Here is a 26,049-nt window from a genome sequence, read left to right as displayed (position 1 = left end):
TAGCTGAAAAGGGTCAGAGTGGAAATTGGAGAAGTAGAAGAAACACATGGTATCAGAAGTTTCTGGATTAATGCTCAAATTTTGAAATTGTTATTATTCTCTGTTATCAACTTTAAAAATAATTCTCAAACTAAATCCCTCCCAGAAGTCTTCAAACAAAGTCAGGTAAACCACCAGTCAGGTATACAGTCTAGGAGGGGATTCCTGTTAACATACAGGAGAATCCTGTTCAAGATTAGACTAGATGATCTCTGTAGACCCAGCTAATACTGAGATTTTATTATTCTGTGTTACTCAACAGGTCTCCAAAAAAGGAGAAAAAATGAACATTCATTTAAAAAATTTAAGTGGTTGTATTTGGCTTCATTGTAAGCCATCACCATCTGATTTCAAAGATCAAATTACAATTATAGAAGCTCAATTTTCTTTTCCAACATTTTAAGATATACCACATGTAAATGTCCATGTGAAGGTTTATGTATTCTCCATTTTTCTCATGGATCAGGCACAAATCGGAGGAAACAATATTATTGTAGTAGAAATAAATTTGTCCATGAAGTATTCTATGAAGAAAACTCCTTGAATAGAAAATCCCGCTCATTTCCCATTCTTTTACACTTTTGAGAGCCATCTAAGCCAAATGTTGTCAAAGACCTAATATGACATCATACAACATTATGCAACAGAATGGCTTTCTTTTCTTCACATTTGATCTTCATTCTTTCCTATCTGGAAGACTGAACTCTATTTTTAGTCCTTCTTTGAGTTACCAATTTAATGCATTTAAGGAGTGCAAAGATATCTAAAACATTGAAGATAATTAAGTCCCACAATTTCCATACTACACAAAAACAAACTGCCATTGTCTGTAAAATGCTATAATTGAGTGTAATAAAAATTTTCAGGCCAAGTCTTGCTATGAATTATTTAGTGCATTTGTCCTAATTAAAGATGTATTGGAATACTAATGTCTCACAACTTGACAAACTACTTCACTTAGTAACAAGTTGTCCACGTAATGACCTCAAACTAAACGTATATGACCCAAGTAGTCATCTGAAAGAACATAAAACAATCTTCAATAACAGGGATTCTACCTGCACATGTACATTAATCTATACAATATTTGTGATGTATTAAAGATTTATTGTGGTAAAAAAAAGTTTTTGAACATAAGTATGAAATGATACTCCATGCTTTAGTAAACAGCCTGTTTACTAAAACTGTGATTTATTGCTCTAAATGGGACAATAACCTCAGCATAAAGGATTTAGCCCATCAGGAGAAGAAAGTAAATATATACAATTAAGTCAAATCATAACAATGGGAATTTTTATCCAAACTATAAACAAATGATTTAAGGATGTCAGCACCTGGGAAGGGTGGCAAAGTTGTTGGCAAAGAGCTGGAGAAGAGTATGATGATAAGAGTAGCACACAACACAGTTAGCTTGAGCTATCAGAACATCTTCAAGAAAAAATCACAAGAGAACAGATGGAAGCCATATCCCTAAGCTCATTAAAAGCCAAAATGATGTGTATAAAGGTCATGGGGAGACGGTCAAAGAGAGGAAGCACTTAGTATCTTAAAAGAAAGAAACATCATTTCCTGATGCACTATCCTTATCATGAACTGCTTTCACAGGTATTTTACACATCATTTCTAAAGGTTTTTTGAAAGATCTTTTCTCCTTGGTTCCACGGTGTCATGATAAATATGCAATTAAGGGAAACTGAGCCATGAAAGTTCAAGTACAATCTGTTTATTAGTAAAACTAGCAATTATAAATAATAGATGTCAATGAATTCTCAATGACCAGAGACCCACCCATATCATCAGAGCATCCTTTTACACAGTCTGCTTATATAATGTCAACTGGTTTCAACTAAACTAAGATTGTGATTTGTCCATAATTATACTGACTTGCAAAAGTGGTCTTCCTGATCCCTTGGTAACAGGGACACAGACTTAGTCCACATTCTTGGAAAGTACTCAACCCTTCCCTCTCCTGTACTATAGAAATCCAGTGTTAGGAAAAAACATCCCATGACCAGGTTAGATCATCCTTCTTTCATCTTCTTTATCTCCTTCAAGTGGCAGATTTGCTCAGTGACATGCATAGTCTCCTATTAAATGTTATACTGCTCAAAATGGCATACATAGTGTCCTATCAATGGCCTATACAAAACAAAACAGTTCTAAATCTAAGCTTTTAAAAATTAGTCACAACAGTTATTGCTGTGATTATTAAAACTCTTGACTACTAATTAAGCAATAATCAATTTCACAAGGGATATTCTAGGTAATAAGAAACTATTAAAGTCCTTGCTAGATATGTGTGTTTACTTAATACCAATGACAAGGCATAGTATTTCTTTCTTTTTTAAAACAGTGTTTTACTTTTTCCCATTTATGTGTAAAGACAAATTTTGGTATTCATTTACACAAGATTTTCAGTTCCAAATTTTTTCCCTCCTTTCCTTCTCTTCTTCTTAAAATGGTAAGCAATTTGATATAGTGAAATTATGTAAAACATTTCCATAATAGTCAGAGTTGTGGAAGAAGAAACAGATCAAATGGGTTTCCCCTTTCGGAAACACACACACACACACACACACACACACACACACATACAAATAAAGTAAGTGAAAAAAGTATGCTTCCATCTACATTCATTTTTATCTGGTTATGGATAGCATTTTCCTTTGTGTATCATTTGTACTTCTTTTGGGTCATTGTGTTACTGAGAAGAGCTAAGTCATTCATAGTTGATCATTACACAATGTTGCTGATACTGTGTACAATGTTCTCCTGGTTTTACTTATTTTTTTTTTGCATCAAGTCATACAAGTCTTTCCAGATTTTTCTGAAAATTGGCTGCTCATTTTTTCTTATTGCACAGTAGAATTCCATTACATTATTATACCACAGCTTGCTCAGCCATTCCCCAACTGATGGAAATCTTCTCAATTTCCAATATTTTGCCACCACAAAAAGGGCTGCTACAAATATTTTTGCTCATGTAGAGCCTTTTCCCTTTTTCATGATCTCTTTGTACATAGCCCTAGTAGTGGTATTCCTGGATATGCTTAGTTTTGTTGACCTTTGGGCATATGTCCAAATTGCTCTCCAGAATGGTTGGATTAGTTTACAACTCCACCAATAGTGCATTAGGGTTCCAATTTTTCCACATCCTCTCCAACATTTATCATTTTGTTTTTTGTCATATTAGCCAATCTGATAGGTGTGTAGTGGTACCTCAGAGTGGTTTTAATTTGGATTTCTCTGATCAAAAATAATTTAGAGTGCTTTTTAATATGACTATAGATAACTTTGATTCCTTTTTTTGTCTGAAAACTGCTTGTTCATATCCTTTGACCATTTATTAATTAGGAAATGGCATATATTCTTATAAATTTGACTCAGTACTCTATATGTTTGAGAAATGGGGCCTTTATCAGAGATACTTGTAAAGATTGACTCCCAGCTTTCTGCTTCCCTTCAAATCTTGGTTCTATTAGTTTTGTTTGTGCAAAAGATATGTAGTTTAATATAATAAAACGAACTGTTTTGCATTTTGTAATGCTCTCTACCTCTTGTTTCATCATGAATCTTCCCTCTTCTATAGATTTGACAGGTAAGCTATTCTTGCTCTCCTGATTTGTTTATGGTACCACTCTTTATGTCTAAATCATGTACCCATTTTGATCTTATCTTCATATATGGTGTGAGATCTTAGCCTATATTTAGTTAGTGCCATACTGTTTTCCAGTTCTCCCAAAAGTTTTTGTCAAATAGTGAGTTCTCATCTCAGAGGTTGGTGTCTTTGGATTTATCAAACACTAGGTTATTATGATTATTTACTATTGTGTCTTGTGTACCTAGTCTATTCCACTGATCCACTACTCCATTTCTTAGCCAGTACCAGAGAGCTCTGATGATTATTGCTTTATAATATAATTTGAGATCTGGTATTGCTAGATCACCTTCCTTTGTATTTTTCACTAATTCCCTTGATATTCTTTACCTTTTGTTCTTCCAGATAATTTTTTTTAGCTCTATAAAGTAATTTTTGGTAGGTTGATTGGTATTGCACTGAATTAGGAAATTAGTTTCAGTAGGATTTCATTTTTATCATATTAGCTCAGTCTGTCCATGGGCAGTTAATATTTTTCCAATTGTTTAGATCTGACTTTATTTATGTGGAAAGTGTTTTGTAACTCTGTTCATATAATTCCTGGGTTTGTCTTGGCAGGTATACCCCCAACTATTATATATTGTTTGTTTATGGTTATTTTAACTGGAATTTCTTTCAATCTCTTGTTAGACTTTATTGGTCACATACAGAAATACTGATGACTTACGTGGGTTTATGTTATATCCTGCAAATTTGCTTAGCTTTGTTTCCTCATTGAACCTTCTAATTCCTTCAGTTTCTTTTTATCTCTTATTACTAAAGCTAACATTTCTGTTACAGTATTGGATAACAGTGGTGGTAATGGGAATCCTTCGTCTTACTGGGAAGGCTTTTACCTTATCCCAATTACATATAATGCTTGTTGATGGTTTTGAAAAAATAACATTTTTAATTTTAAGGAATTCTCTCTTTGGTCCCATGCTCTCTAGTATTATTAATAGGAATGAGTGCTATATTTCATCAAAAGTTTTTTAAGCATCTATTGAGATAATTACATGATTTCTGTTGGTTTTGTTTTTGATAAGCTCAGTTATGTTGATAGTTTTCCTAATATTGAACCAAACCTACATTCCTTATATAAATCCCACCTGGTCATCCTGTATAATCCTTATGATGTATTGCCATAATTGCCTTGCTAGTATTTTGTTCAAAATTTTTGGACCTACATTCGTTAGGGAATTTAGTCTATAATTTTCTCTCTGTGTTTTAGTTCTTCTTGGTTTAAGTATCAGCACCATAATTGTGTCATAAAAGGAATTTCATAGCACTCTTTAACCTATTTTTCTAAACAATTTATATAGTACTGGAATTAATTGTTCTTTAAATGTAGAATTCATTTGTGAACCCTGGCCCTAGCAATTTTTTCTTAGGGGGTTCATTAGTGGCTTGCTCAATTTATTTGCCTTAAAATGGGGTTATTTAGGCATTCTATTGCCTCATTTTTAATCTAGGTAATCTATGTTTTCATAAATATTCTTCAGTTTTGCTCATTGTCAGATTTATTGGCATATAATTGGGCAAAATATTTACTAATAATTACTTTAATTTCTTCTTCATTGGTGGTGAGTTCACTCTTTTCATTTTTTCAACTGGATACATGGTTTTCTTTTTTTAAAATCAAATTAGACAATTGTTTATCTATCTAATTTTTTCCTAGAACTAGCTCCTAGTTTATTTATTAGCAGAGAAGTTTTCTTACTTTCAATTTTATTAATCTCACCTTTGGTTTTCAGGATTTCCAATTTGGTGTTTAACTTGGGGGTTCTTAATTTGTTACTTTTCTAGCTTTTTTAGTTGCATGACCAATTCATTGATTTTCTCTTTCTCTATTTTGTAAGAATTCAGAGAAATAAAATTTCCCCTAAGTACTGCTTTGGCTATACCCTATTAATTTTGGATTATTGTCTCATTTTTGTCATTCTTGAATGAAACTATACTTTGTTCTTTGACCCACCCATTTTTTTAGGATTAGATTGTTTAGTTTCCAATTAATTTTGATCTATCTTTCCACTGTACTTTCTTGAATGCAATTTTATTGCATTATGATTTGAAAAAGATACATTTAATTTTTTCTACATTTCTTCATTTCATTTTGAGGGTTTTATGCCCTAATTAATACCTGGTCTATTTTTGTGCAGGTGTCATGTTCTGCTGAGAAAATATATATGTGTATTCCTTTCTGTTACCATTTAGTTTTTTCCAAAGGTCTAGTATGTCTAACTTTTCCAATATTCTATTTGCTTCCTTTGTTTCTTTCTTTCTTTTTGGTTGTATTTATCAAGTTTTGAGAGAGAACACTTGAGATCTTCTACTAGTATAATTTTGTTGTCTATTTCTTCATGTAAAACACTAAATTTCTCCTTTAAGAATTTGGGTGCTGTACCACTTGCTGCATATATTTGGCATTGACATTACTGCATTCTCTATGGTACCTTTTAGTAAAATGTAGTTTCCTTCCTTATACTCTCTTAATTAGATCTACTTTTGCTTTTGCCTTGTCTGAGATCAGGATTGCTACCCTTGTTTTTTTTTTAATTTTCTTCAGTTAAAACATAATAGATTCTGTTCCAGTCCCTTATCTGTAAATGTCTCTCTACTACAAGTGTGATTCATGCAAAGAACATATTGCAGGATTTTGGTTTTTGATCCATACTCATCCAATTCACATTCACGGTTGTGTTTACTAACTGGGTATTTCCTTCCATTCTATTTTTCCTCCTGTGTGGCCTCTTTTCCCTTTCATGCTTTCCCTCCTCATCAGTGTTTTGCTTCTCTCCACTGTCTTTTTTTTTATCTGACCTCCCTTATATCTGTCTCCCCTTTCCTTTACTTAATCTCTTCTGCTCATACTTGCCTGTTGGGTAACATAGATTTATACAAAATTCAAATTATTATGTATATTATTCCCTCTTTGAGCCAGTCGTGATGAGAGTAAGGTTAAAGTGAGGCCTGTCTTCAATCCTCCCATCTTCCCTTTCACTGTAACAGTTTTTTCATACCTTTTCATATTATATAATTTACTCTATTCTACCTCTCTGTTCCTTCTGCATCCAGTGTACTCTTCTTTCTCAACCCTCATTTATTTTTTGTCATTACTTCAGATTCACCTTATATGTATACCATCTGTCTATGTGCATTCCTTCTAGTTGTACTATTAATGGTGCAAGTTTTAAGAATTACAAGAATCACCTTCCCATGTAGGGATTTAAACAGTTTAGCTCCATTGAATCTCTTATTATTTTTCCTTTTCCCCTTTTTATGCTTTTCTTGGATCTTGATATTAGAGATCAAATTTTTTTATCAACTCTGGTCTTCTTGCAAAACTTGAAATCTTTCTATTTCATTGAATGAGGATTTTGCCCTTGAAGTATTATGCTTGACTTCATTTGGTAGGTGATTCTTTCGTGTAGTCCTAGCTCTTTTGCCTTCCAAAATATCATGTTCCATGACCTTTTATCCTTTAGTGTCACAGCTAAGTCCTGTGTAATCGTGATTGTGGCACTCCAATATTTGAACTGTTTCTTTCTGGCCATTTGCAATATTTTTTTATTGGTGTATAGTTCTGAAATTTACCTATAATATTCCTTGGGGTATTTGTTTTGGGATTTCTTCCCTGAGCTGATCAATGGATTCTTTCAATGTTTATTTTGCCCTCTGGTTCCAAGATATCAGGGCAGTTTTCCTTGTTAATTTCTTGAAAGATACTGTCCCATTCCTTTTGATTATTGCTTCAGGTGGTCCAATGATTTTGACACTATCTCTCCTAGATCAGTTTCCAGGTCAGTTGTTTTTCCAAAGATGTATTTTATGTTTTCTTCTATATTCTCATTCTTTTCATCTTGTTTGATTAATTCTTGATGTCTCATAGTGTCATTAGCTTCTTCTTGCCCAGCTCTAACTTTTAAGGAATCTTTTTCCTCAGTTAGCTTTTGTATCACCTTTTCCATTTGGCCAATTGTACTCTTTAAGGAATTAAATCAAGCCTCTAAACATATTCTGGAGCAACAGGACCCACAAAAAGATGGAGTGAAACAATTTTCCAACTTAAGATAACTTAGAAGGACTTAAGGGAAGGTATGTTTCATGTGGGTAAAAGAGGAGTACAGCACAGCAGGGACAGTGTCCAGGCAAGCCAGTGAGAAGCTTTTAGCTACAGCACAGATGAGCAACTGAGGCCCTTTGATCCTAGCTCACCAGAGTAGTGGCATAGCAGGCCAGCTGTGAGGCCTTCAGCCCCAGCACAGAAAGCAAATTGCCAGACTCCAGAACACTGACAAAAGAGGCACAATTAGGCTGGTCCATCTTAGCATAGTGGGCAAGATATAATCTCATGAGGTGCTGGCAGCATAGTCCCTGGCCTATAGTTAGGCCTTCAATAAATATCTATTAACTGACTTACAGGTGTTAAATTGATATTCCTAGAGCACAGGTCTGACCATGTCACTATTCTGCTTAAGGATCTTGTAGAATCAAATATGAACTCCTTAACTTGTCACTATCTTCACAACTTGGCCACCATCTCCCTTTTTTGATGCAGAATATAGGTCAGTCAAACTGGCCTCATTTTTCCTCCCTCATGACATTTTCATACCCTTGTCCTGGCTATATTATGTACCTGGAATAGAATCCCTTCTCACCTCTCTCTCAGAATTAATTTTCTTTTTGGACATGCCACCTTCTACATGAGGCCTTTTCTCTGCTGCCCTCCAGTTATTAATGTTTTTCTACCAAAAACATTCATCATCAGTCCACTGAAGTCCTGAGGAGTCACAACTGGGCAGAGTTTGAAACCTTTCAAAGTTGTTTTTCTTAACAATTTTGAGGTTGTTGTGTGAATTAGACTCCAGTTTCTGTTTACTTCGCAATGTGTCCCTTTCATATAAATCCTCCCAGTTTTCTCCAGATCTATTAATCCATAATTTCTCGTAATGTAATTTATATAATTATAAAGTGCATTACATTCATATACCACATCAGAATAATAGCTCACCATAAACTACAACACAATTAAATCCGGATATGTGAAAAAATGAAAACAGAAAACCTGGTATAACTTGTAGGAATTGAATATTTTCTTCAAACATTCTTCTTACTGGAAATGGAAATTTCCAGTGTGTCTCTCTGCAGTGATAGCTTGATTTATATCTGTATGATATGGAATCCTTGAGGTTTAGCCTTTGAACTAGGCAACCACATCAATTTAAGATATTGCTCCCTGGGGCAATGTATCATATCACTCATGACACATTGGGAAGGTGACATCTATGCTAGAGGACATCAGATATGTACATAATAGCCTTTCCAAGGAGAACATCAAAATTGAGCAATGAGACTGACCAAGGAAGAGGCTACTTTTTCATTGTACAAATAAAGCACTTTTAAGACAGATAAAAGACCAAAATTGCTCAGGGATGACTGGAGTTACTAAGAGATTTCATTTACACTTTGATGATGAAAGGGAAGACCTTGAACTGCATTTGGAATTATGAAATATATGTCAACTATAAATGTTTGAAAGGAAGAGTACCTATAAAAGGCAAAAGCAAAAGCAATGACACCAAGTTGAATTCTTCCTTTTATTTTATCACCTTCAGAACCACATCATTTATACATGACTTCAGTAGCTTTTCCATAAGGTAACTCAAACTTTGATTTTTCAATCATAGATTAGTATATAGAATTACTATATAGATTTCGATCAGAATAAAGCTTATTTTTTAAGTCAATGCTCAAATGCTATTTTATGTTCTATTTTGTATTTTGGTTACTGAAACAGGATCAGTTAGCAAGTTGGCAAATCAATACACAATTAAAACTAGTTGGTGCTTGAGGTGCTTTTCATTTTACCTTTATTTTTAGGGGCAACATTTAGGTGGCATTTCAAGCTATCTTATGATGGTTGCTGTGTTCTAGTTTTTTCTTACCAATGGGAAGGAATACTTCAAAAGTCCTCATTGCAGTACAAACCTGTTCATTAAACCCCAAAGATGATATAGCAGAAAGTATTTGGAATTTCAAAGTGTTTAGTCTTTGAATTTACTGCTCCAAGAAATATCACTTCAAAAATAATGACTCCTTCGACTATTACACTAATCCAGCTAAATTAAGAAATTACTTCCCAAATAGCTATTTGTAAATAAGATCACATTTCAAAGGGAGATACTGTTTTTAATCCTATCTACTCTCTAGTCATCGCCTATAACTGTCAGGATGTTAATTCCAGATTTATTAATTTTATGCAGCTTAGTGGAAGTAATCTGTAAAGTCTAGAATGAAATCCACAACCTACTTTCACTGATATTCATAATATCAGTAATTTTACTCTGGGATCATAAGATTTCAGATATTAAGCTTGGAAAGAATTTCAACGTAATTTCTCCAATCCTCCCTTTCTATAGATGAGGAAATTCACATCTGTGGAGGGAAGGTCACTTGCACAAGATCACACAGGTAGTAATTTAAAAATCAGGATTTGAACCCAGGTCCTCTGACTCCAAATGTATGCCAAATTCCATGATACTACTCTTTCTTTTCCATGTCTAGTCAAATATAACATCTACTATATGTTATTATTGTTGTTGATCTTTTGTTTTCAAAGAGGACCAAGACATCAGAATGTGGCGGGTGGTCTTGACTTGCTTGTGAATTAGATTTAAGTGAGGTGGAGTTACACAAAATCATCAACCTCCCTCTCTCTTCTCAGTAATCAAAGCCCAATGGCAGGACAAAAGCCAGGTGACTGGCAATGACCTGGGAAGCAATGAATGACCTTGGAATCTTTGATGTCTGACCAAGCTCTAAGTACTCCACAGCAACTGCTTCAGCCATAGTCGTGGGTTTTGGAACAAATTGTTCTTATCCACTCATTACACTGGGGGATGTCTTCATATCCCTAGGGTAGACACTCCCTTAATTCATCAATAGGTTTGAGGCCTGTCAGTTGTCATCAACCTGGTTTAGCCAAGATGACTTACTGGGGTGTGACCACTGTGCATGCTATAGATTCTTGGGGTCACAGGTGAGAGCTGGGTGACAGGTGGACATATATGCACATATAAAATAATAATAATAATAATTACAAGATCATTTTAGGAGTGAAGCCCTATCAGTGATAGGGTTCAAGGAAGTCCTTTTAGAGGAAGTGACTGGGCTAAGCTTTGAAGAAGAATGGAATTTTAAGAGGAGGAGGTAAGTAGGTGGTTCATTCTAAATATAGGGTGAAGGAAGTTATGAAAGGTTACAGAGAAAGATGAAATGTTCTGCATGAAGAAGTTCAAAGAGGCCAGTTTGACTGGACTATCAAGTAAGTACACAGAAGTAACAACAAAACAAAACTCTTTTTGGCAAGGTAGAGAAATAGATGTTGAAGAAATAACTGGTCGAACCATGAAAATCAATAGACAGGAAGTTTAGAAGTGAGCTGGAATGAGACTAACAGGCCAAATAGAAACTTAGAGATTCCTATCTCAGTCAGTTAAATTCCCCTTTTCCCATCTGAATGATGTTAGGAGCATTCCTTCTAGGAAGTCAAGGGGAGAGAGACTTCCTCAAACACCACCACCCCTTCCCCCAAGATTCTACAGAACATCTGGCTTTCTACCGGTGGGAAAAATAAATGAACTTTACCTCCATTATATCTTGTGGTCAGAACAATGGACCCAATGCACATTTTTGTACTTACCTGGAGGCCAAAAGGGCATACTTCAGAGGAAGCTGGGAGTGTGTGTGTGTGTGGGGGGGGGGGGCATTTTCTGCTACCAAATTCCACCATTCCCTTTGTGGATTTCCATTTCCATCCAAAATCATAGAAAAAATCTATTTATATTTGTCCATTCGTATGGTTGTTCTGTGCAGGGATTTGTGTTGCTAAATTACGTCTGCTCAGCACAAACTCAGGTAAGGATGCCCTCCCCAGCATCAATGAAGGGTTATCTCCTTGTAAGACAGCCTTCCCTAGATTTATTTTAGCACACCAACCTTCTGCTTTTAAGTGAGGGAGGGGAGGAAGGGTTGAACACATGTAGAAAAGTAGAACTAGAAAAAGAGATTTAGGCAGAAGTCGGAATAAAAAGTACTTTTCACAGTGTTCCCACATAAATCTACAATAATACATTTTCTATTGAAAGCACTGAACATCAGATTTTAAATCAAAGGACATAGTCATGGTTTAGATACATAATATCAACAGAATTGGTGGAGATATGCACAGGGTAACTAATTTTCCAAAGGCCTCATAATTTTCAGCAGAATCTGAACCAAGAACCTGCAACATCTAGCATGGTGTTCCTTCTAATATGAAGAGGCTACAATTCCATTAAATTCAAATCAACAAATGTATTCAACACCTATGTGCAAGACACTATGTTGTATACCAGACAAAACAAAGATAAATAAACAAGGAATTTATTTATTCTGATCTTTGGGAGCTTATCATCTAATCTGGAGAAATGACAGGTATGAAGTAGGTATAATTCAAAAGAGATAAGGAAAAGTATATAAAAGAAGTACCCATAAAGAACTATGAGGCACCCAAGGAGGGAGGTATTACAGTGATGAAAAGTGGAAGAGAAGTTAGAAATAAAGTAAATATTGTAACCTCAACACTGAATATCATTAATGACAATTAAGAAGGTAAAAACGATCAACAGTTTCTATATAATGCAATCACTTGTGATGATTGTCAAAGTTAACACCCAGAAACGTCACTTTTTTTTGATAATTATACCAGTTTTTCTTCTACGTGAACAATTGGTAGGCACTGAGTGGTACAACTAATGAATTCATGCACTTGGTTCATTGTCTTTTAAACTTGAAATTACAGGACTCTCCTTTCCTCCTCCTCCACATAATGGAATAAGAAGTGCTGAATATTATTTTGAAATATGTTACTAAGGCAAGGCGTTTTATAAAAGTATTGACTACTTATTGGTTAAAGTGATTCCCTCATTCCCTTCCCCCGAAACAAACAGTTAAATGCTGGGTATTGGAGGTAGAAATGGAACAGGTGTATTGAGTGGTCTACATTTCTGTTCAATGAGTGTGTGGGCTCAAGCTGACCCCTGATGTTAGCCTCTTTTCTTGACACTCAAATTGAACAGTAGACTACTAATAACTCTTTGGGCTAAGTTTCAGGATCTGTTACAATTCCATCTAGAGGAATTATGGATTCTATATCCTTTGGTTGGCAATTAGTGAAATTTTGATAGTGTGAAGACACATGGACAATGTTAATTCCAAGTACACTAAGGTATTCTCTCCATAGATGAACATAATGTTTATCAAACTATCTAACTTTAAAAAAAAACCCTGACAATTAATAATTGGAAAGTGTTAAAAAATAGAGTCACTAGTTAGGATATAATTGCAAAATTTTTATATACAAGTTGCTAATCTTCACTCTAAGAAATTTAGTTTGTTCATTAGTGGCTAATTTCAAAAACATCTAGTAGTATTTAGGAATGGGCAGCAATACGTTATTTTCTGACCTCCATTTATGCAATTATATTTAACTCAAATGAATGCATGGGATCCTTGCCAGAGACACATTTCAGCACTTCAGAGAAAGAGAGAAATATGAAGTAATATGCATGTGGTAACCAACACAGACAATTTACACTGGGATTTAAGTCCAACCTTAATGAAGAAAATGTTCACAAGGATGGGATATTATTGATTAAGAATCAACATTTCCTTATGGGAGAGTTACTAAAGAAAGCCCAAGGTAAATGAATATTTAAGTAATTTATTTCAAAGTGGGATAACAATTTTATCTTTTAGCCATCAACTTGTTTCTTAGTACTGCGTCATCATCTGAAGGCCCACTAAGATGGTTAAGTCAACCTCATGCTCTCTTACCACCCACCTTTCTGCAGTTCAGTTGACCACTGTATCACAATAGGTTTGAGTGATAGGTACGTTAATTTATCATCCTTAATATATCACATGAGAAATATGAAATCACTGCAAAAGAGTCAGTGTTCTTGTCTTCTTTTTTTGATTTTCAAAATAAGAAGGTAACATTACATCAAATTTAAAGTTTAGCTTTAGAGAGGATTCTGGGATGATGACAGAGTAGGTCAGAAAACTTTCAGCTCTCCAAATTTCCTTCACACACACAAAAAAGGGGCAGAACCTTGCATCAGAGTGAATGGAGAATAATGGAAATAAACAGGAGTCAGGGTAAAGCAGTTTTCCCCCTAAGACAACTTGAGAAGACCCGAAGAAAGACTCAACCTCCAGGGGCAGAGATTCAGTCTGATGAAGGGCAAACACCTCCAGGCCAACTCCATGGAATCAATCAACAAGCTCCGGGGGCAGCTGCTTTGGGAGGCAACCTTAACCTCAGGAACTTTCACCTCATGAACAGTTTGGGGGGAAGAAGTCTGAGTAGGAGAAGACTGAAGGGCCTTCCACTGTCGAGAGATTCAGAGCACAGGCTGAAGCTGCAGGGGGAATGGAGCTACCACACAACTGGCAATGCCAAAGCAGAGGGGCCAGGACCCTGCTGGCTGTGGGCACTTGCAGGAGAACAGAGTCCCTGGTTTCAGTTCCAGGGCAGAGAAGACAGCTGTAGTTTGAAACCACCCAAGGGACACCTGGAGCAAGAGAATTTACAGAACCCATGGCTAAAGAGTAGATAGGAGTGTCCAAGGTTGGGCCCTAGGGCAAAGCTCAGAAAATAACAGTAAGAAGAACTTGAGGCCTGGGGAATCATTTCCCACATTTCAGGATGGAAACTTGATTATAATAATAGCTACTAAAAACAAAATAAAAATAAAAGTGAGTAAGCAGAGAAGAAAGAACCCAACCATAGATATCTACTATGGAGATATAGAACTGGGTTCATAGTTTAAAAAAGTCACTCTTTTTTCAATGAGTACTGTCAAATGGTTCCATGTTCACAAAGAGTTCTTAGAAGAACTTAAAAAGGACTTTAAAAATCAAATAAGGGAGATTGAGAAAAAAATTAGAAAAAACATAAATGCAGTCCAAGAAAATCAAGAAAATTATGAAAAGGAAGTCAACCAACTAGAAACAGAGAATTAAAAACTTAAGAAAGAAAATAATTCCTTGAAAACTTGAATTTGACAAGGGGAAACTAATGACATTATAAGATACCAAGAAATAGTAAAACAAAATCAAAAGATTAAAAAAAAATAGAGGAGAACGTGAAACATCTCATCAGAGAAACAACTGATCTACAGAACAAATGAAGGAGAGACAATATAAGAAGTCAGACTACCTGAAACGTACAATAAAAAAAAAAAAAGAATCTTGATACAACATTACAAGAAATTATCCAGGAAAATTGCCCTGAAGTTTTAGAATAAGAAGGCAAAGCAGAAATAGAAAAAAAAAATCCATTGATCACCACCTGAAAATCACCACTCCAGGAGGAAAACTTACAGGAATATCATAGCCAAGTTTCAAAGCACCCAGATTAAGGAAAAATATTGCAAGCAAGAAGAAAAAGATAATTTGAATATCATTGAGCTACAATAAGGATTACACAAGACCTAGCAGCTACTATGTTGAAGGACTGTACATTTTCAAATACTATATTTCACAGAGCAAAAGATCTGGGGTTATGACCAAGGATAACTTACTCAGCAAAGTTAAGTATAAGTGAATGAAAAAGAAATGAACAGTTAACAAACTGAAAGCCTTTCAGGAATTTGTGACAAAAAGAGCAGAACTTAATGGAAAATTTGACATATAAGATCTAGGAGAAATAAAGGTAAACTTTAAAGACCAATTATAAGAAATTCAGTAAAGTCAAACTGTTTACTTATATGTGAAACTATTATCAGTCCTCTTATGACTGTCATCATTATTTGGGGAGTTTGAAAGAAAGATTTGGGCTAAGCCATCTATACTGGAGTGATTATAAAAAATAAAACTGTAGGTACGGATAAAAAGGAGTAATTATATATCATACAAATGAGGCATGAAAAGAAGGGCTGATTCAGAAGAGGTAAGTGGTGGGGGAGAGAGTGGGCAGTGCTGGAACCTCACTCCTATCAGAAATGGGTTAAAGAGGAAATAATATACATCTAGAAAGATATAACAGTCTTCTAAATTTAGCACGAAATAAGAGGGCAAAGAGATAGGGCAGGGGAAAATGATAAGGGAGGGACTCTTAGAAGGGTGGGTAGATTGAAGAATAAGTGGGCAACATACAGGATAGAAATAAATTAGAGGAGTGAGGAGGGATAGGATAACTTGTGTGAGAAGAATAGTGAGGAAAAGTAGGAAGGAGGGAAATATATAACACGAAATTATGGCTTAGGCTATGAACAGGATTAATTTACTTATAGAACATTAACAGACAGCAGATTAAAAATCTAAATTCATCAATATGTTGCTTTCAGGAAATACAATTAAAATGAGAGATACACACAAAAACAAAATCAAGGACTGGAGTAGAATTTATTATGTGAAAAAGCAGGGACAGTAATCATAATCTCAGACAAAGTTAAAGGTTAAGTAGATTTAATTAAAAGAGAAAATAGGGAAACTATACCATGTGTCACCAATATTATTCAATATTGTTTTAGACAATTTAAAATAATTAGATAGTACAAAATACCTGTGAGTATACCTGCCAAAACAGACACAGAAACTACATGAACATAAATATTTAAATAATTAGAGTGATATTGTGTATGGGTAGGTTAAAGCCAATATAATTTGTAAAATGAGTTTCAGCTAAATAATCTATTTATTCAAAGCCACCCCAATTAAATTAGTAAAATTTATTTTATTTTACTGAGTTAAAAAAATGATAAATTTCACAAAAAGATCAAGAATTTCAAAGAAACTAGGGGAAAATATGTAAAGGAACAAGATTCAATAGTATCAGACCTTAAACTATGTTATAAAGTGAGAGCATTGTTGAAGTGTAAAATAGATAATTGTAATTATTTTAAATTAAAATTTTCTTGTATATATAAAGCTAATATAGCCAGGAATAGTAGGAATGCAGAGAACAGAAAAAAAAAACTTTCATAAAAAGTCTCTCACATAGGATGTTATTGGGTTGGAATATTGTTCTGGTATAGGAAATGATGAGCTGATTGATTTAGAAAAAAACATGGAAAGAATTGGACTTATGAAGGAAGATGATATCCACTTCCAGAGACAGAGATGAAAAGTGGAAATATGCATAGTATGGTCTTACATATATGTATGTATTTATATGTGTATATATGTATATGTTTATATATGTGTGTATGTATCTTGTTTAACTGTAGCCTTCTTTAGGGTAGGGGAAGTAGGTGGAGAGAGAAAAATAAATATAATAAAAAGTGAACAGCAAAGAACAAAAGAAAACCTAGAAGGAAGCAAAGAAAAGGTGGGTAGCTTTAAAAACAATGCATAGTAATTATTATATAGGTTTTCTTGAAATGGAAATTTGTTTCATATTAAATCCTCACATGGTCAGCTGTGTACATAGAAATATTCTTTTTTTCTTTTCTCATTTTGAATTTAAATTAAGATGAAGAAAAAATATTTAAAAATAACAATACCAATGAATGAGGGGAAAAAGTAAAGTTCGGCTTTGCACTTTAACATCTCAGTGTTATCTCATTTCAGGGAGGGGGCACAGTTCTCTTGCATTAACTAGTACAAAACAAGAGAAGCCAGAGAACACACACACACACACACACACACACACACACACAAATAAACAACACAGAATAAATAGCATACTTTTCAGAAGCCATGTGTGTTCGAAGTCTTTATGGAATCAATCAATCAATCAATATTTATTAAGCACCATGTGTCAGGTATTGTGCTAAGCACCAGGGATACAAAAAGAGAGAAAAGACAATCAGTCCCTGTTTTAAGGGGCTTGCAATCTAATGGGGAGAGGCTTGCATTTTTTTACTCTTACAATTATATCGTTCGGAGGACAATGGAAGTAACTCGGGGAGTTGTCAGTGTTCATAAACTTCATGATCTTTTTTATGTGATGCTGTCCACCATGACTAGAGTTATGTACTGGATGACATTACACAGAGGGAGGCTTTGGCATTATTCTGGGAAATGTAGTCCCTAATTGAGGTGCCCAGGAGGGATAAATCATCTATATCTCTTATCTGTTTAGCTGTATGTCCTCTAATTCACACATAGGATTACAACCGGAAAGTCTAATGAAGTAGGGATATTAATATAGTAGAGGTTGGACTAAAATGTCTATCCTATGAGCAGCATTACCAGACTATCACTATCATTGTAGCTACAGCATTGTTCTTCTTACTGGTTTTACTTGGAAGACCTGACTACACAGGAAAAGTCCAGTCAGGCTCTCATCATCCCACATCAGGGCTATTGCAACTATGTTGGTTGGCTTCTCTGCTTCAAGTTTTTCCCCAATGCAGACTGTCCTCCACTTAGCTGCCAAAATGGTCTTCCTAACCCACATATCTTACCATGTCATTCTTCTGCTCAATAAACTTCATTGACTCTATTACTTTTAGGCTTGCTGCTGGATACAGTGACATTGGCCTTCTTCATAGTCAATCTCCCAATTCAAGGCCTTTTGGCTATATCTCATACCTGGAATACTTTCCCTTCTCACTTTTGTCTCCTGGTTTTCCTAACTTCCTTTAAGACTGAACTCGAATCCTACTTTCTATAAGAGGGTTTTCCAAGCCCTTCCCTAAGCCTCTCCTTAATGCCTTCCCTGTGAGAATATCTCCATTTATACAGTACATGTCTTGTATGTAGACAGTCGCTTGTATGTTGTCTTCTCCATTGTAATGCGAGCTCCTTGAGGGCAGGAACTATGTATTTTCCTTTCTTTGTGGCACCAAGACTTATCCGGATACCTGGCAAATAATAAGCATTTAATAAATGTTTATTGATTTACTGACTGCCTGAAATATTTAACCTCTCAACAAAATCATGGAGAAAGCCTACACTTTTCCTAATTTTCAAAATAAGAGCAAGAAGTTGCAGTTCTGACCAATTGCCCTTGTCAATATGAGATATGTTTGGGTGGTCAATATGTTCTCTATTATTTTCATCTCAAAACTATCCTGTAAACCACTTTTAAAGCCAGGTGGCAGAATTTAGTGAGAAACAGCACAGATTCTAATCTCCAATAAGCAGTAACTACTTGGGAATGGCAGATTCAATGTCTATCATTAACTGCACGATTTTTAAACATTTTATCATTTTTAAAAATTGATTATCCTCCCCCAGCTGTCAAAAGCACAGTCTGTTTAATTGCTTTTGAAATTTTTCATTTTATTTTTAATTTATGAAATAAAACAAAAATTTTCATAACAATAAAAAAGATGATGACACATGAAACTGCTAATCTATCATGTACAACTTGCTATTCCTTTTAAATATGAAATAAAGATATCATGTAAATTCATTTTTTCCTTTTATTTCTTCCCTCCCCCCACCCTAGAAATGACTACCATTAGACACAAAAGTGTATGTATATATGTATGTATGTAAAATCATTCTATACATCTATTTATCAGTTCTTTCTCTGCATACAAATAACATCTTTCTTGATAGGTCCTTTGTAGTTCATTTGGGTATTTATAATAATCAAAATAACGTAGTTTAATTACTTTTAAAGCCCTTTCCAGTCTTCAGTGTCTAAAGGTTTCATATATCATTCACAGGAGGGTTATGTGTCTTCAGTGCCCTAAATGAACAAACAATAAATTGCTCAAATAAGACAGAATAATAAAACCTAAATTAAGCAAAGCAATCCTTACGAACTGCTTCAAGCATAGCAACCCATGAAGACACATAGCAACCCAAGAAGACGCATAGCAACCCGAGAAGCCGCATAGCAACCCAAGTAGATGCATAGCAACCCGAGAAGCCGCATAGCAACTGGAGAAGCCGCATAGCAACCCCAGAAGACGCATAGCAACTGGAGAAGCCGCATAGCAACCCAAGAAGCCGCATAGCAACTGGAGAAGCCGCATAGCAACCCAAGAAGACGCATAGCAACCCAAGAAGACGCATAGCAACCCAAAAAGACGCATAACAACAGAAATAAATGTCTTACTCAGAGTCTAAAAGCTTCGTCATGCTTAGAATCTACATCAGCACTTAAATAAATGAGGTGCAAATGCCAACACTTTTCCATGAGAGTTTAATTAACTAACATCATGAAGGAGTGTCACTGTGGCTGGCTAGACAGTGTGATTTCCTGGGAAGCAGGAACTATTTTTTCTTCATAATACAGAAGAGTCGTTAAATATAAATATAAATATAAACACATACACACATATCCTTTGAAATTGCATTTTATATTTTTGTTTCCTATTTTGTAATGTTTTTATTATTATTCCTAATAATAGTTAATATAATGATGCTTTGTTACTATTATCATTCTAATGAGCCAAAGTAGTAGAAAACGTTTTTTCCATAGATAATTACACTTTGTCAAAATAAATGTTTTCCAAAAGGTGTGGGGAAGGTAATTTCTGATGTGACAGGATTCTCCATGCTGGAGAGCAGGAGACTTGAATTCTAGTGCTGGTTCTGTAATAAATTAGCTTTACAACCTAGGGTCTACAACAATAGCTTCCTGAGCAGCAGTTTCCTCACCTGAAAAATTCAGGAATTGGGCAAGATGATCTTTAAGGTAAATAACTCATCCTAATTCCTTCATTTCTAAAACTGAGTCATTTTTTTCATCTCATTACATCAGTTATAGAAAATCTCCTAGGTTACAAGGTCTATAGCAGTTACTGTCTAGACAGCATGATAATTCCTAGGCTTCAGTTTGCCTCAAAGCAGTTCAAGTGTCATATTGACTACTTTTAGTGGATAGGCTGATTATCTATTAAGCAAGTATTTTTTATTTCCTTTTTAAAAAATTTTATTTTATACTCAAACACCAGAACACAAATACAGAATAAAGAACCAAAAACACGTCATAAACTTAAATATTGGAACTTAATAGAAAGCATGAAAGGAAAATAATGTCATGTGCATAGCAGAAATTAAGAGACGATTCAAACTATGTGACACGAAGTTTTCATTTCAAGAAATCCTATATGATAAATACTACACATTGTCCGTCTTTTCTTTGCTTCTTTGTAAGTTTTCTTTTGTTCTCTGCCATGGACTTTTTTACTTTTTTCTTTTTCCCCTCCCTCCAAAAGGCTACAATTAAGTACAGATATATTTCTCTATAGCTATAGTTACATACATACACATAAACATATACACATACATATATAGACATATACTTTCCTCAAGAAATTCTACTCCTGATCTTTGTTTTTGCTTGAGCATCTTTTATTTCCTATCCCTCCTGCCTCCTCTACTTTACTTCTAGCTGTTACCTTGCCCTCATATTACTTGCCGACCCCCCTTCAAGGATCCCTCCCCTATCCTCTCCCATTCCCATAAACAGAAACAAGCTTGAATAATCCCCTATAACCTATTCTCTAACCCTCCCCGCTATAAATCACTCCCTTATCCTCCCATTCCCACTGATCTAAAAACCATTCCATACCCCCTTTTGCCTATTCCCTCATCCTCTGTTCCAAATATCCCTCCCTTTGCCTCTCCCCCTTCCCTATCCCCTTACCAATTTATTTCTTCTGAATTAGAAGACTTTTATACTCTTATAAATGTGTGTGTGTATATATACACACACATGTAGGTATGTATGTATGTATTGTTCCCTCTTAAACCCATTCCCAGTGAAAGTTGGTTACCAGAATTACCAGCCCTTCCCTCCATCGAATTCCTCTGTATTGATCCTTCCTCTTGCATCTCATTTATATAAAATAATTACTCTTCTTAGCTGTTACTAAGTGGTTTTACTTTTGAAATTCATATCATACTCAAGTTTACCCCAATCTTTTAATGAATTAATGAATTATTAATTAGTTCATTAATTATTAATAAGAATCTTAGATATAAATTTTGCATTTTACATATATAAAAAGTAAACTGTCGTTATTGAATCTCTTGTAATCAGTCTTTGGTATGTACCTTATGTTTCTCTTGGCTCTTGTGGATCAAATCTTCTATTCAGTTCAGGATTTTTTTTTTAAACAAAGTCTTGAAAGTCTGACAGTTGATCAAATGTTCATTTTTTAAATTCAGGATTATGCTTAACTTCGCTGAGTATGATATTTTTGGGCAGAGACCCAGCTTTTTTGCCCTTTGATATATAGGTGTTCCAACACCTGTGCTCCTTTAATGTCTCCACTGCTAGGTCTTGTGTAATTTTTATTACGCCAATGTCAATTTAAATTGTTTTATTCTTGTTACTTTTAACATTTTATCTTTGAACTGGGAGTTTCAGAATTTGACTATAATATTCCTATGAGTTTTCCTCATAGGATCTTGTTTAAGCGGTGATCAACAGATTTTTTTTTCTATTTCTACTTTCCCCCTTTGCACTAATGCTTCAGGAAATTTTTCTTTTATTATTTTTTGTATTATTGTATCAAGGTTCTTTTTTTGATCATAGTTCTCAGTTGGTCCAACTATTTTTATGTTTTCTCTTCTTTATCTGTTCTCCAGATCTGTTCTTCTTTTTTTAAAAAAGAAAATTATTTTCAGTTGTCAGCATTCACTTCCACAAAATTTTGAATTTCAAATTTTCTCCCCATCTCCTCCCTCCCCCACCCTAGGACAGTGTGTATTCTGATTACTCTTTCCTCCAATCTATTCATCCTTCTATTGCCCCCCCACCCACCCTTATTGCCTTCCCTTCTATTTTCCTGTAGGGCAAGAGAGATTTCTATACCTCATTGCCTATATATCTTATTTCCTAGTTGCATGTAAAAACAGTTTTTAACATTCATTTTTTAAAGCTCTGAATTCCACATTCTCTTTCTTCCCTCCTCCCCATCTACCCTCATAGAAAAGGCAAACAATTCAATATAGGTTATACATATGTAGTCATGCAAAACACTTCCATAATAGTCATGTTGTGAAAGACTAATTATATTTCCCTCTATCCTGTCCTGCCCTCCATTCTGTTCTCTCCTCCTCTACAAAAGTATTTGCTTCCCTTCCCCCAATCTGCCAGCCCTTCTCTTATCCCCCCTCTTTTATCCCCTTCCTGCCTACTTTCCTGTAGAGTACAATAAACTTCCATACCCAATTGAGTGTGTATGTTATTCTTTCTTGAAGTCAAATCTGATGAAAGGAAGGCTCACTCATTCCCTCTCACCTTCCCCTTCCTTCCCTCCATTGTAAAAGTTCTTTCTTGCCTCTTTTATGTGAGATGATTTGCTATATTTTACTCCTCCTTTTCTCTTTCTCATAGTACATTTCTCTCAATGCTTAATTTTCTGTTTTAGACATCATCCCTTTACATTACGCTCATCCAGTGCGCTCTCTCTCTCTCTCTCTCTCTCTCTCTCTCTCTCTCTCTCTCTCTCTCTCTCTCTCTCTCTCTGTATATATATATATATATATATATATATATATATATATGTGTGTGTGTGTGTGTGTGTGTGTGTGTGTGTGTGTGTGTGTGTGTGTGTGTGTATTATATGTGTGTGTATTCCCTCCAACTAAACTAATACTGAAAAAGGTCTCATGAGTTACAAATGTAAGCTTTCCATCGAGAAATGTAAACAGTCCAACTTTAGTAAGTTTCTTACAGTTCCTCTTTTCTGTTTACCTTTTCATACTTCCCTTGATTCTTCTATCTGAAAGTCAAATCTTCTATTCAGCTCTGTTCTTTTCAACAAGAATACTTGGAAGTCCTCTATTTCATTGAAATTCCATTTTTTTCCACGAAGTGTTATACTCAGTTTTGCTGGGTAAGTGATTCTTGGTTTTAATTCTAGTTCCTCTGACCTCTGGAATATCATATTCCAAGCCCTTCAATCCCTTAGTGTAGAAACTGCTAAATCTTGTGTTATCCTGATTGTGTTTGCACAGTACATGAATAGTTTCTTTCTGGATGCTTGTAATATTTTCTCCTTGATCTGGGAAATCTGGAATTTGGCTACAATATTTCTAGGAGTTTTCCTTTTGGGATCTCTTTCATGAGGTTATCAGAGGATTCTTTCCATTTCTATTTTATCCTCTGGTTCTAAAATATCAGGGCAGTTTTCCTTCTTAAGTTCCTTTTTTAGAGTCTTCTGTGTATTTATTGTTTAACAGCAGAATGCCCAACACAGATCATCATCACTGCCAAATATTCAACTGGGCAAAATAGTATATATAGTGCTTAAGTACAAATGGGAGACATGACTTTTTAAAAATAAATACTTAAGCACAAATTTATGGTCCTACAAAAGACCATTTAAACTAGATGATCTAAGTTGGTATACCTCCATGAACCCACAGAAGCTGTTATTTTCCCAAAGACCAATAGAATCAATATGCTGAATCATTATCAGTTCCACTGTGTGAATAATGGATCACAATAAATGAGTCCCCTTTTCTAAGAGCTTTTCCTGGCTCCCCTAGAAACATGATCTGGCCTGAATAAAGACAACAGGAATTTCTTGAAGGTCAGTGGTCCAAAATGCTAAGTATGGTTACGTATTCTACATGATCTATATTCACTGGTTCCTTAGGATGAATTTAGATTACTTTCTTCAATTCATCATACAGGACAAGCACAAAAGCTCCACCTATGCCTCTAAGAACATTAGACCAGGCACCCTTGAAGAAAACTTTGCCACCCTCATCTGTAGCAATCTTCTTCCAGCAGTCAGTTGCCCCAGTGTACATGATATCAGCTCCTTTGCACTCAGACTGCATCATTATTCGAGGCCTTACTGTATCAAAGGGATAGGAGACCACAGCTGGTAGAGCAGTCACTGATTGTGTAATCATCCAGCTTGTCATAATATGTTTTTCAGAAATGGGAGCATATCTTTTGCTGTATCATAGATTCCAAAGTAAGCTACTCTATAGATAATGATTCCCTGCACTGAGACATTGAAATCTTGATACAAGTCATGGATTCCATCAGATTTGGTGATTTTCACAAGGCAATCTCCAAGGCTTTTGAATTCTCTCTCAGTGCCAGATTTCCCAACATCAACTGCCAAGTAGTTTTTGCAAAATCCAAGGGGGTAGACAAAGCAGAGAGAAGTGACTCCAGTTGTACCACCAAAGGCAAGATTACCAGCAAAATACCTCCAAAACTGTGTGTGCTTATCTACTCCTCTCCAAAACACCTACTTATACTTATCTTTAAAGGCAAAGTTAAGGGCCTGAGTGGGGAAATACCTGATGACATTTGCTAAGTTACCCTGCCAGAAGGAAAGCACCCCTTGTTCCTTTGGAATTCAGACTATCCAATCCATTATGCCTTTGTAGGGTTGATCTTCAGCAATTTGTTTACTTGCATGCTGCACCTGCAGTAGTAACTTAACTCTCTCAATGGGAGCCACCACTGTCTTGGAGATAGTAGTGGCAATGTCACTAGCCAGGAAGTCCTTGGCAAAGGAGATGACCTTTTCCATCATGGTTACAGAGGGGGAAAATGTTGGAGTTGGAGAAAGGAAGCCAGTGAGAGAGGGCCAAACCTTGGAGAACTTGCTGCTATGGTTCAGACTGTAAAGCTCCTTGATAATTTCTGAAAGATGATGTCTAGGCTATTTTTTTCATCATGGCTTTCAGGTAGTCCAATAATTTTTCAGTGATCTCTTCTGGATCTGTTTTCCAGGTCAGTTGTTCGTCCAATGAGATACTTTATATTGTCTTCCATATTTTCATTCTTTTGGTTCTGTTTTAGAATTTCTTGATTTCTTATAAAGTCATTAGCTTCCATTTGTTCCATTCTAATTATGAAGGAATTAATTTCTTCACTGATCTTTGGACTTCTTTTTTCATTTGGCCCATTCTGCTTTTAAGACATTCTTCTCCTCATTGGCTTTTTGAACCTCTTTTACAATGCATTGATCTAATTTTAAGCTGTTATTTTCTTCAGCATTTTTGGGGATTTCCTTTAGCAAGCTGTTGACTGTTTTTTTATGATGTTTTTTTACATCACTCTCATTTCTCTTCCTAGTTTTTACTCTACTTCTCTTGCTTGATTTTCAAAATTCTTTTTGAGCTCTTCCATGGCCTAAGACCAAGTCATAGTTTTTTCTTGGAGTCTTTAGATGCAGGAGATTTGGCTGTGTTGTCTTCTTCTGGTTATATGTCTTGATCTTCCTCATCACCAATGATATAAGAAAATATTTCTTCACAGAGAAAATAAGAATCTATAGACTTTCTTTTCCCCTATTTGCTCATTTTCCCAGTAAATTGCTTGATTTTTGAGGTCTTAGTCAAGTGGGTGGCTCCAGAAGCAGCTTCTGCTTTATCAGTGGCTGCCACCACCCTGGGACTGGGGCCGGGCCACGCTCCCCTCTCAGACAGGTAAGAGACCT

General features: G+C 35.2%; 1 pseudogene; it reads right to left on the bottom strand.

The window, feature by feature from the left end:
- Positions 1-24,164: 24,164 nt before the first annotated feature.
- Positions 24,165-25,412, bottom strand: LOC140515521 (ADP/ATP translocase 3-like; annotated as a pseudogene).
- Positions 25,413-26,049: the final 637 nt, after the last annotated feature.

The sequence above is a fragment of the Notamacropus eugenii genome, chromosome X (assembly GCF_028372415.1).
Source record: "Notamacropus eugenii isolate mMacEug1 chromosome X, mMacEug1.pri_v2, whole genome shotgun sequence".
Lineage (NCBI taxonomy): Eukaryota > Metazoa > Chordata > Mammalia > Diprotodontia > Macropodidae > Notamacropus > Notamacropus eugenii.
Note: the sequence above shows the minus strand (reverse complement) of the source record. Positions and strands in the feature narration are given on the sequence as shown.